General features: G+C 41.9%; 1 non-coding gene across 1 annotated transcript; it reads right to left on the minus strand.

The window, feature by feature from the left end:
• Positions 1 to 7,820: 7,820 nt before the first annotated feature.
• Positions 7,821 to 7,894, minus strand: Trnat-ugu. Its single transcript has one exon. It is a non-coding gene; the product is annotated as a tRNA-Thr (tRNA).
• Positions 7,895 to 12,891: the final 4,997 nt, after the last annotated feature.

The following is a 12,891-nucleotide window of genomic DNA, read 5'->3' on the forward strand; positions in this document are numbered from 1 at the left end:
TATCCAAGTTCATACACTTACCAATGTTCTTATACTCCACATAATCGTCTTGACTTTGACTGGCTTCATATTTTAGCAATGCTTCCTTCTAGTGAAAGGCTAATTCTTTAACATCATGCTTAAACTATGCTCTCTTCTATGTAATACTGCATCCTGTCACATTTCCTCTTTTCGTACGTATAGCTTCTCGTTCTGCTTCTTGTATATTCGATCTAAGCGTAGTCCATGTAGCTTCTACAGCTTGTTCGTCTAACATGGGTTATTCTGGATTTCCTCCTTTAATCTGTTTTGATGCTACATTTTCGTAATCTCGTCCCATTTCAATTTTAATTCTTTCTTTAATCAGCCTTTCAATTCTTTTTTACCTTGTGTGTGTTTCGGTCTAAGCTTCAGGTTCAGTTTACACATGACCAGCCCATGATACGACCCTACATTGGCTGATGTTAACATTGTCACACGTGCTATTTGACTTCGATGAACAGCTCTATTGGTTAAGATTAGTCAGTAACTGAGCACTAACCTCTTGTATTAATCGAGGGGTATTTGTGCTGCGGCTTGGTGTCGAAGTATATGTTATTAATGCATAGTTAGTCCAATGCACAAAAATGAATTAGGTATCCCCCACATTCATTTATGTCTGTTTCATTGAATATTTGCTTAATGCCTGGAATAACCGAAATGCCAACAAATCCATTGAGATCTCCCGCGAGTAAGATTTTTCCCTTTTTGGGCACAGTGTCAATTTCGGCTTGCAGATTATAACAGAACATTTTTCTTTCTTGTTAAGTCTTCCCACGTCAGGTTCGCATAAAGAAAGTGTGTAAAATACGGATTCATCTTCCTCTATCCTTGACACAGTTAACGTCAGTCTTGTGATTCAGAAGCCCCACGCCTGCATGTGATCGTAGATATTTATCAACACCACACTAGAATAGTGTGTAACTCCTCTTTAAGACTGAACCTTTCGCTTTTCTATTTACCTCAGTCACTGCACATTCACTTATTATATGCTCTTCGAATTCCTTAATAATTTCCTGACCTTTGTTGTTCCATGAAGCTATATTTCATGTGGCTGCTCTTAAATACGATATTTTCCGATTAGCTTACGCATTCATTTTGTTTTAACAGGGTTTGATAATACATTTCAAATGCTCCCTCTTTCAATGTGTGATGCGAGTAGATCTCTTTTACTGAAGTCAGGCTCTTTTATTTGCCTGTGCTTATCTACGACTAACACCTTCCAACTAGTTACATGTTTATAATTCATATTATAACGAGTATACGCCTGTATTCAGTTAAGTAATTCAGTCACATACTGGTACTCAGAAGGCAGCTAAATTTACAGACTGTAAAGAATTAGTTTATTCTTCCTTAAGTACAGTAGTTCGACGCAGTAAGCGTTGGGACACTAATCTGTTTAACCCATTTATAATGAGTGTACTCAACTCTTAAACGATAAAATTTTTCATGTGTCTGTGGACTAAGTTTTCCACTTTAACAGCTACGTACAAGCATTAAAAAATTTCGCCGCCGCTTTCCTGTAGTGGGCTACTATATTGTTATTTTACAAACTCTGGTACTTTTTCATGTAATCAGCTCGCACTAATCTTACGGCTTTGCTGCGCAGTGCCAGCGGAAAGGAAGTCCAGCCGCAAAATTATCGTGGCGTTTTGCAGGCTTCGCCCAGAATAAAGGGATTACCAGCCCACTGCGCACCGACGGAGGCACGAAAAATTTACGGGCTCGTCCGACCGCTGCCGAGAGGAAGGAAATTAGCGAGAGCACGCCTCCGCCTTTTCTTCACATCTCCGCGCACTTCCTGCGAGGTATTTCGTTTTTATATTCTGTTTTACCGCTTTTGAATGTCTGGTGAACATTCAGAAGTAGTTGCTTTTGGCCTCATTTGCAAAAATCTCGTGGAAATTTTCTGCATCGTCTTTCACAGACGGTGAAAGACAAGACCTGCAGTATGGGACTAGACTTTCCCACCATTTATCAGTACGTTATTCATTCCATTCACAATCACACTCATCTTCAACTAGCAGTGTAGACTGCACTTGTATCTGCAGTGGAAAACATTGCAGACAGCAAGTGAAATTTATTAAATACTTCAGTTCTTCCTTTATGTCCCGCCTGTTACAATAATTTATTTCTACGTTATGTGAAATAAGTAATTTTGGTACCATCCTGGTCATTATATGATTCCCATTACATACACTAGTGGCCATTAAAATTCCTACACCAAGAAGAAATGCAGATGATAAATGGGTATTCATTGGACAAATATATTATACTAGAACTGACGTGTGGTTACATTTTCTCGCAATTTTGGTGCATAGATCCTGAGAAATCAGTACCCAGAACAACCACATCTGGCCCTAATGACGGCCTTGATATGCCTGGGCATTGAGTCAAACAGAGCTTGGATGGCGTGTACAGGTGTAGCTGCCCCTGCAGCTTCAACACGATACCAAAGTTCATCAAGAGTAGTGACTGGCGTATTGTGGCGAGCCAGATGCTCGGCCACCATTGACCAGGCGTTTTCAATTGGTGGGAGATCTGGAGAATGTGCTGGTCAGGGCAGCAGTCGAACATTTTCTGTATCCACAGAGGCCCGTACAGGACCTGCAACATGCGGTCGCGCATTATCTTGCTGAAATGTAGGGTTTCGCAGGGATCGAATGAACGGTAGAGCCACGGGTTGTAACAGATCTGAAATGTAACGTCCACTGTTCGAAGTGCCGTCAATGCGAACAAGAGGCGACCGAGACATGTAACCAATAGCACCGCATACATCACGCCAGGTGATACGACAGTATGGCGATGACGAATACACGCTCCCAATGTGCGTTCACCGCGATGTCGCCAAACACGGATGCGACCATCATACTGCAGTAAACAGAACCCGGATTCATCAGAAAAAATGACGTTTTGCCATTCGTGCACCCAGGTTCGTCGATGAGTACACCATCGCAGGCGCTCCTGTCTGCGATGCAGCGTCAAGGGTACCGCATCCATGGTCTCCGAGCTGATAGTCCATGCTGCTGCAGACGTCGTCCAACTGTTCGTGCAGATGGTTGTTGTCTTGCAAACGCCCCCATCTGTTGACTCATGGATCGAGACGTGGCTGCAGATCCGTTACAGCCATGCGGATAAGATGTCTGACATATCGACTGCTAGTGCTACGAGGCCGTTGGGATCCAGCACGGCGATCCATATTACCCTCCTGAACCCACCGATTCCATATTCTCCTAACACTCATTGCATTTCGACCAATGGGAGCAGCAATGTCGCGATACGCTAAACCGCAATCAAAGTCGGAAACGTGATGGTACGCATTTCTCCTCCCTACACGAGGCATCACCACAACGTTTCTCCAGGCAACGCCGGTTAAGTACTGTTTGCGTATGAGAAATCGGTTGGAAACTTTCCTCATGTCCTCACGTTGCACTTATCGCCACCGGCTCCAGCCTTGTGTGAATGCTCTGAAAAGCTAATCATTTGCATATCACAGCATCTTCTTTCTGTCGGTTAAATGTCGCGTCTGTAGCACGTCATCTTCGTGGTGTAGCAATTTTAATGGCCGGTAGTGTATGTTTTGATACTGTTAAATCTTTAATATGTACGACAACGTTTTCGTAATTTGTCCATTTCTCGGATTCTCCTGAATGTAACGGTCCGGCCGTTATTGTCTCATGAAGACAGATTTTATACTGAATGTATAAGTTCCTTTAAGGTGAGGAGTTGGTTGCAAATTATTTAAAATCATTCAAGATCGAGAAGCGAAAAATTGATTGTACTGTTCTTCACGGACCCAGGCTCTCGATGATTGTTGATTGTAACTATTCTGTTGTTTGGAGGAACTATTGGATTTTATTATTCCGTACACATCATTTTGAAATGGAGATTTCTGAATTAAATCCGGCATCCAATTTTAGGATATTGTTTTTACTCACATTTTCTTGAACCTTTCTTGAACATTTTAAAACACAGCTTCCTATTCCGTTTGCTCAGTCACGAGAATTCACACTACTAGCCGTCGGTCGGTCGGTGCCATTGCGTGTTCAGGACCTGTAAGTATGGAGAGTTTTATAACTAGAAAAGTTAAATAAAGATCTTACTAATAGATGGCTGATTTGATGTGACAGCATAGCACACATACTGTTATTTACGTCATCACGTCTGCCTTAGATTTTACATGGATCAATTTTATTGTTGACTTAGCCTTATCGCTTTGCCATGGTCTTTATGTGGTTCATTTTACTGTTGACTAAGCCTTACGATTTCGTTTCTCTTTCCACAAATATGTAACACTCATTATTATTTTTTCTGAGGAAGACAGTGCTATATCTGTAGAATCCTAGGTAAAGGTTTGAATAATCTTTTGGGGACCAGCTGGTTGCCTCTGTGATTCCTATTGCGTCGATAATGTTACAGCTGTTGACTGCTACCATGTTCATGATTCTAGATACGAACTGCCGCAAAGGCGATAAATTTGATACACCTTATTCAGTGACATGTAAAGAGAGACGAACATTTTCACTCCGTTCATACGTCCCATGTGGTTTACAAAGGAAATTAGATTTCCAACAAAAATACATGTTAATGTACGAAATCCTTCAGTAATGTGTCGGAATTCCTTACTTACCTATCGTTGTTCGTTATGTATGCATGGAAAAACCGTATTTCAAGAAACCATAGTAATACACTCGACTTGTCAAACATATGTACACGAGTGTGTGTGTGTGTGTGTGTATGTGTGCCTGGAGCTTACGGGAGCTCAAGGATAAGAATATCAGTGACCTTACACATATTAAAAGAAACGACTGTGGATAAAATGTCAAAAGATTGTTGCCGCACGGTGCAGAGGAAACCTACAACATGACACTCATTCACTCGCTTCCACCAAATTCACGTTAAAACACACAATCACTCTACGTCAGAGGCTCGAATACAAACGAGATATTTACAAGACCGAACGCAGAGGCGATTTGGCGTGGAAGCGTAGTAGGAGAATTCATAATCTGCTGTATTTGATTTTCCTATAATTAGAAGAATTATATGGTTCGATCCAATCCAGTAACTACACGCAAATATTTCGATTAGCCAACAGTAAATAGGTGGTTTATGAGAAACACCGACTATTTTAGGCGTCTAGACAATACAGTAGTTCAAAGCCCCTGGACAATCGTCCTCACAAAGGCGCAGCTGACCAACCATCCTAGTGATTGGCCTGCATCCAACAGCCGTAGATTTCCACAGCACACTCCCAAAGGCGTGTTCTACTAGCGCCACGACACGGCCTTACTCAGCGTTAGTAATACCTTCTGGTGGCAGAAAGATACGCCGTACATAATTTCCTATTAATGACCCAATAGACAGCTGAGCCGAACTTGTGGTCTGATTTTCTCTTGGTCATCATCCTTCTGACTGTTTCGGTGTAGCCACCGTCTTCATCTCCTGTGCCAACCTTTTCATTCCAACCTTTTCACCTTCAATTACGTGCTGAATTTATTTCGTTATCTGTCTTACTCTACAGTTTCTATCCTCCACAGCTTAGCCTAGTAATACAGAAGTTATTCCTTGGTGTCTTATGAGACGTCCTACCTTCCTGTTCGTTTTTCTTGTCAGAGTTTTCCATACGTTCCTGTCTTCACCATTCTGCAGAAAACCTCCACATTCTACACCTATTCAGGCCTTCTAACTTTCAGCATTCCTCTGTAGCTTTGATTCTCTTCTTTTCCGGCTTCCCCAAAGTCCATGTGTCACTAGTAAACAAAGCTGTGCTCCAAAAGTACATTCTCAGAAATTTCTTTGTAATATTAAGACCCATGTGTGATCCTAGTAGACCTCTCATCGTCAGGCATACCTTTCTTGCCAGTGGCAGTCTGTTATTTACCTCCTCCTTGCTTCGTTCATCGTACCCAGGTTTCAGATATCCTTAACTTCGTCCAATTCGCGACCACCTAATTTTATGTTAAGATTCTAGTTGTTCTCATTCCTGTTGTTTCTCATTACCTACATCTCTCTTCGATTTACTCTCGTATTCATTCCATTCAGCAGCGTCTGTAGATATTCTTCACTTTCAGTGAGGGTAGCAATGTCATAAGCGAAACTTATCATTGATACCCATTACCCTGAATTTTAATCCCAATGTTGAATCTTTTTTTTTATTACCATCATTCCTTCTACATCTACATTTATACTCCGCGAGCCACCCAACGGTGTGTGGCGGTACAGATTGCATAGTAGGTGCGAAAGACTACCTCCCCGTCTTCACCCTTTGCATGGCCTGCACTCAGCTCTGGGTATCTCTTTCTTATTACTCCCTCTTGTTTCCTGTACATACTGTTTGTTACCCGTCTTCCCTACGGCTTACTCCTATTTTCCTCATAATTTCGAACATTGGGCGCCATTTTGAACTGTCGAATGCTTTTTCTAGGTCGACAAAATCTATGAACGTGTCTTGTTTTTTCTCCAATTATCACCTGCAGTGTCGGAACTGCCTCTCGCGTGCATTTGTCTTTCTTCAAGCAAACTGATGGTCATCTAGCAGATTCTCAGTTTTCTTTTCCCTTCATCTGTATATTATTGTTGTCGCCATCTTGGATGCATGGGCTTTTAAGCTGATTGTCGGCTAATTCTCGAGGATGTCGGCTCTTGTAATCTTCGGAATCGTGTGTATGACGTTTTTTTCGAAAGTCAGACTGCCAGCCTCATACATTCTACACACCAACGTGACCAGTCGATTTATTGCCACTTCCACCAACGATTACAGAAATTCCGATTGAATGTTGTTTATCCCTTCTGCTTTATTTTATCTTAAATCGTCCAGTTCCTTTTAAATACCAATAGTGGGTGCCCTATCTCTTCCGTGTCAGCCCCTGTTCTCCTTCCATCGCGTTATCAGGCAAGTCCTCCTCACAGAGGTCTTCAGTGTATTCTTTCCACATATCCTTTCTCTCCTCTACATTTTACATCGAAATTCCCATAGCACTCTTACAGTCCTTGATTTTCATTTCACAGGAGAGCTATTTTTTTTTTTTTTTTTACTTTATGACTTTGCAATACGCTGCGTCAATCCTCCAATCAACCATTCCTTTTCCGATTTGTTCACATTTTTCGGGGAGCCATTTTGCCTTAGGTTGGCTGCATTCCCATTTATTTATTTCCTATGTGACTTGTAATTCTGGATCCCAGAATTTCTCTGAACACATTCGTATTTCCTGTCTTTGTCGATCAGCTTAAGTATATCTTCTGTTACCCATGATTTCTTTCATTTATCTTCCTTGTACATATGTTTTCCTTTGCAACTTCTTTGATTGCCATTTTTGGAGGTGTCAATTCTTCTTCAACTGAAGTGCATATATTTCATTACCGCAGTATCTGTAGTCTCAGAAAACTACAGTTGTCTCTCTAGATTTCTTCGTACGTCCGTAACCTACTCCTCTCCACATCGGTTCTTCTTGACTTCACAGTAGTCTCCATGACCACTAAATCGTGATCTGAGTCAATATGCGCTCCAGGGTACACCTTACAATCCAACATTGGAAATCGGAATATATGCCTGATCATAATGCAATCTTACTACCATCTTCCCGTATCCCCTGGCGTTTCAGAAGTAAACCTCTTCCTCTTCTGGCTGTTGAATTACTAGCTCCTCCTATCTCATTTATATATATATATATATATATATATGTATATATATATATATATATTCTAAGATGGTATCTGCTAGTTAGAATGAAATTACAATGAAATGAACACCCTTAGCTGCTTACAGGCGTTGACATACGTCAATGGGAACAGATGAAAATGTGTGCCCCGACCGGGACTCGAACCCGGGATCTCCTGCTTACATGGCAGACGCTCTATCCATCTGAGCCACCGAGGTCACAGAGGATAGTGCGAGTACAGGGATTTATCTCTGGCACGGCTCCCGCGAAACCCACATTCTCAACGTAATTTACCGCACTACATTCGTAGTGCCCCCGCCCATTATACTCATTACTCGCGGCGCGTTGCCGATTCCCGTAAGAGTTCGGGCACTGCTTATGCATTCACACAAAAGAAGAAGATGGTCAAGTGGCCGGTGAGCCTCTCTCATTTGCTACTGCGAAGCCCATGTTCTCCAGTAACCTTGTCTTGTACTCTTCCCCTACAACCGCATTCCAGTGCCCCCACTCCATTAGATTTCCATCTCCCTTTAAGTACCGAATATATCCTCATACATTTTCTCTATTTCTTCTTATCTGCTTGCATCTTAGGTGTTTTTACTTCAACTATTTTCCGTGTTGAATTTTTGTTGATTATGATGAGAACAAAACTGTCACTAAAGTGATTACAGGAACTCAATCATTGCCCTACCTTCTTATTCATAACGAGTCCTACCGTCGGTATATCACTTTCTTCGAGCAGAAAACCTTGTCTTCTTTCCATTGCATTTCACTGACGCTCATTATATCGACACTGAACCCTAGCATTTCCATTTTCAGATTTTGTAGCTTCCCTGCCTCGTTCAAACTCCTGGCGTTCCATACCCCTATTTACGGAACGATACTCTTTGATTGGTTATTCCGCCTTTTTCTCATGGTTCCACCTCCTTGGCAGTCCTCACCCAGAGACCCGAATGGAGGACTCTGCCGGAAGCTTTTGCCTATGGAGAGATGATCATGACACTATTTCAGTTACAGGCCTCATGTCCTGTGGATATAAATTTTGTGTCTCTAATGCGGTGGTTTTCATTTCCTTGTGCATCCTCACGCTGTTGATCATTCATGATTCTTCCACCTTTTAGGGTCATTTTTCCTCCTGAATGGCAAGAGGGTGCCCTGGACCTCTGTCCACTCCTCCAACGTCTTTGACAATGCTGTTGGCAAACGAGGGTAACATCTTAAGCTGCGAGCTTTAGGACGTCATTGTTGTCGATTTTTATTGAAGATGTAAGCAGTGGTTTCATTAGAACCCGGGACCGAGGACGTTTTGATCGTTAATCAAACACAATAACCGTTTCTCACTCATTTTATACGCCATACTGTATCTAATGGTTTCAGATTGTGCATAATGTCAGTCACATTATGTATCTTGGACATGTACTCGTATCCTGTAATACCAGTACCGGGCTACAAGAGCAGAAATACACTACGTGATCAAAAGTAGTCATTAGACATTGTGAGAGAGCAGAATGGGGCGCTATGCGGAACAAACGGATTTCGAACGTGGTCAGGTGATTGGGTGTCACTTCTGTCATACGTCTGTATGCGAGATTTCCATACTCCTAAACAAACTCAGGTCCACTGTTTCCGATGTGATAGTGAAGTGGAAACGTGAAGGGACACGTACGGCACAAAAGCGTACAGGCCGACCTCCTATGTTGACTGACAGGGACAGCCGACAGTTGAGGCGGGTCGTAATGTCTAATAGGCAGTCATCTATCCAGACCATGAAACAGGAATTCCAAACTGCTTCAGCATCCACTGCAAGTGCTACCACAGTTAGGAGGGGGGTGAGAAAACTATGATTTCATGGTAGAGCGCCTGCTCATAAAACACACACCACGCCAGTAAATACCAAACGACGCCTCGCTTGGTGTAAGAGCATTCTGCTAAATAAATTAAGAATTAATAGACAAGAGGGGCCAATTTCTTAGTAATAATAATAATGATAATAATAAAAATAATAATAGCGGCCGTTATGGTCGAGCGGTTCTAGGCGCTTCAGTCCGGAACATCGCTGCTGCTACGGTCGCAGGTTCGAATCCTGCCTCGGGCATGGGTGTGTGTGATGTCCTTAGGTAAGTTAGGTTTAACTAGTTCTAAGTCTAGTCGACTGATGACCTCAAATGTTAAGTCTCATAGTTCTCAGAGCCATTTCAACCATTTTAATAATAATAATAATAATAATAAAAAGAAATCAAGACGCTGAGCAACCATGCCGGTTATCCCTATGTCTTCACGCTAACGTAACATCATGATTCAATAGTGTGCACGACTGCCGTATCTGTTATAGTTCCGAGAGACGAAAAGAAAAGCACCCCGGACTGGAGAGCAGCGGAGAAGACTAACGTGGTTGGACGCCGTACTATGCAGTGGGGCCAACGCGGCTTTCCTCGAATCGTAGACGGTTGGTTATTGGTTATACTGTCGGCGAAACGAAGTAAGGCGCAGTTTGAGTGAAGAAATAACCCTTGGGCTCAAAGGAGTTGTTTCTTTCATGCCTTTGAAGAGATAAGAATCAGTACGTCAGTAGGGATGCAATTTACGTACTACAGTTCTCATAATAGTCTATCCGAGTGGGTATAAGCGATCATCACGGTTAGTGCAAACATCAAGAACTTTAATTTCCACATGACAGACTCTCAACGTTTCAAGTAGATAATGATTAGTTTCGGGCTTTCATTCACAACACATTTTCCATTCATCCTGTCAAACAGTGAGCTAAAATACGAGTTTTTTTTTGGGGGGGGGGGGGGTTCTTATTTCCTCCTCTCAAAGCAAATTATTATAAGTAATTTAAATTAAGTACCGAGTAAGAAATGTATTTTAGATTTGTTGAAGTGACTGGTGCCTGTAACACAGTATTTTACGGGGAAATCAGTTTCCTAACGAACTACCAGCTCAGAGCTGGAAGTACCTTGTAATCAGATAGCTAGGATAATTTTTAAGGTGTGCTGCAGTACGCCATGTAACTTTAGTAGTTGTATCCGTTGGTCTTTTCTCTTCCCTGCTATTGTCGTACTTCGTTCGTACCGGGCGTAGTACCCCCCTTTGTGTTATGTGGCGGCAGAAGAAGAAATCCTTGTTTTCGAATATGGAGACAAGGGTTCCACTTATAGTGGGAAAATGTGTTGAGTAATACCCTACAAGGCACTAAGAGATTATTGTTTGTTAATGTTGTCAGTAGCTGTTACTGAGATTCTTACATTCAAAATCGACGTCTTCCTCGTTACCAAAAGATTAAAATTTAATTTCACTTATAAAGCTTTGTTTCCAGACTATCTGCCTTTTCTGATTTTAATTTTAAAATTTGACGTCTCTCCATAAAAAGTTAGAATTGGTTACATTATCAGGTTTTGTTTTAGACTATTTGTTTGGCCTGACGTATGCTTGTTTGTAAACGATGGCTCATGTAATGATTTCGTGCGCCGAGTGTTGCGCTATGTTTCTTGTCCCTTTTGAAAATTGACTTCCTGTTACGAGTTAAGAAACCCTCCATAAGAAAACGATGAATAATTTCTTAGCGATGTGACTTACACACTCCTCCATTCATTATATTGTTGTGCAGATGATCATTATGGTATGCAATAAAAACTTCCCTAAACGTCCCAAAAGGACGCCAACTGCAGGAAAATTTCCTCATGCTGACTGAGGTTAGGCTGTCAGTTTGTGTTCGTATCCGCTTTCATGATCACTCACATTGTACTCCTTTTGATAATAATTGTCCTGATTTTTTGCTGTGTGGAGTAATATTTATTCGGACTGGACGGTATGTATTTTCATACGTGCGACATCGCACTTTGTGACACGCATTCGCTCTTTTTTACTTTATGTAAAAATCGTAATTTTAGTCTATTGTTTCACAGGATGATTTGAGAATATGTTATGAATAAAAATCTGAAACTAATCATCATCAAGTACTAAATAGGGCTATATTGCAAATTTGGATTTTTGTCATATTGAAACAATATCGCAAGTTGCAGAAGCTTCAATATCCCACCACTCTGTAATTCCGTCTTTCATAATTTTAGCTATGAAAATTAATGAACCCTGCATCAGATGTGTTACAAAATCTGCTTGAATGGGTAGCTATCCCTTGACTGAGAAGGATTGTGTAGATGGTTGGCGGAGCGCAGGTAATGTCGCTTGTGGTGGTCGAATATCAGTGGAGCAGTAAGGTAAGTTAGTAGTTTGTTTGACTTTGCTAGTGGACTATGTACTGCAGCAAATGAAGTGACTTTAAATAGTGAACAACTTTTTATTTGACATAGTGACAGTAATTACAGACTTCGACTTGACTGATCTGCACTATAATCGTAAATAGGTTTATGCTGATTAGCCTGCTGCAGATATTCTCAGCGTAGCTTGAAACTTCGTAGCTGATTGAAACTACGAGGGTTGACTGAAAAGTAATGCTTCCACCTTCGTAAATCTTCAGCAGTTGGCAGCATGGGACTTAACATCTGAGGTCATCAGTCCACTAGAACTTAGAACTTCTTAAACCTGACTAACCTAAGGACATCACACACATCCATACCCGAGGCGGGATTCGAACCTGCGATCGTAACGGTCGCGCGGTTCCAGACTAAAGCGCCTAGAACCGCTCGCCCATATCGGCCGGCTCTTCTCTAGAGCTCCAGTTGGCGGGAAGCCTTAGCATTGAATGGTTGTGTTGTTACGGTGTAAAGCATGGAACCCTGCGTAGAGGGTCGTTCATACGATTTACGAATCGTGCAGTCATTGAATTCTTGACAGCAGAAGGTGTCACCCGAAAGGAGATTCATCAGAGAATGAAAGCAGTTTACGGTGATTGTGTTGATGTGAGTACTGTGCGTCGTTGAGCGAGTACTTTTAAAGACGTTGAGGTGGGAACATCTGACCTGTGTGACAAACAAAGAGGTGGACGTCGTGAGACAGCAACCACTGGATTTCACACACAAAATGTTGACAGATTGATTGAGGATGATCGTCGTACCACTCACAGAGAAATTGCAAGCACAATCGGCATTTCACAAGAATATGTGGGTCACATTATTGCTTTGCTTGGCAATCGGAAGAGCTGTGCAAGAAGGGTACCCTGGATGCTGACTCCTGACATGAAAGCGCACAGACTTGAAATCTGCCAGAAACTCCTTTCTCGTTACGAGAATGAAGGTGACGCCTTTCTCCATTCAGT

This window comes from Schistocerca americana, chromosome 4 (genome assembly GCF_021461395.2).
Source record: "Schistocerca americana isolate TAMUIC-IGC-003095 chromosome 4, iqSchAmer2.1, whole genome shotgun sequence".
In the NCBI taxonomy this organism is placed as follows: Eukaryota; Metazoa; Arthropoda; class Insecta; order Orthoptera; family Acrididae; genus Schistocerca; species Schistocerca americana.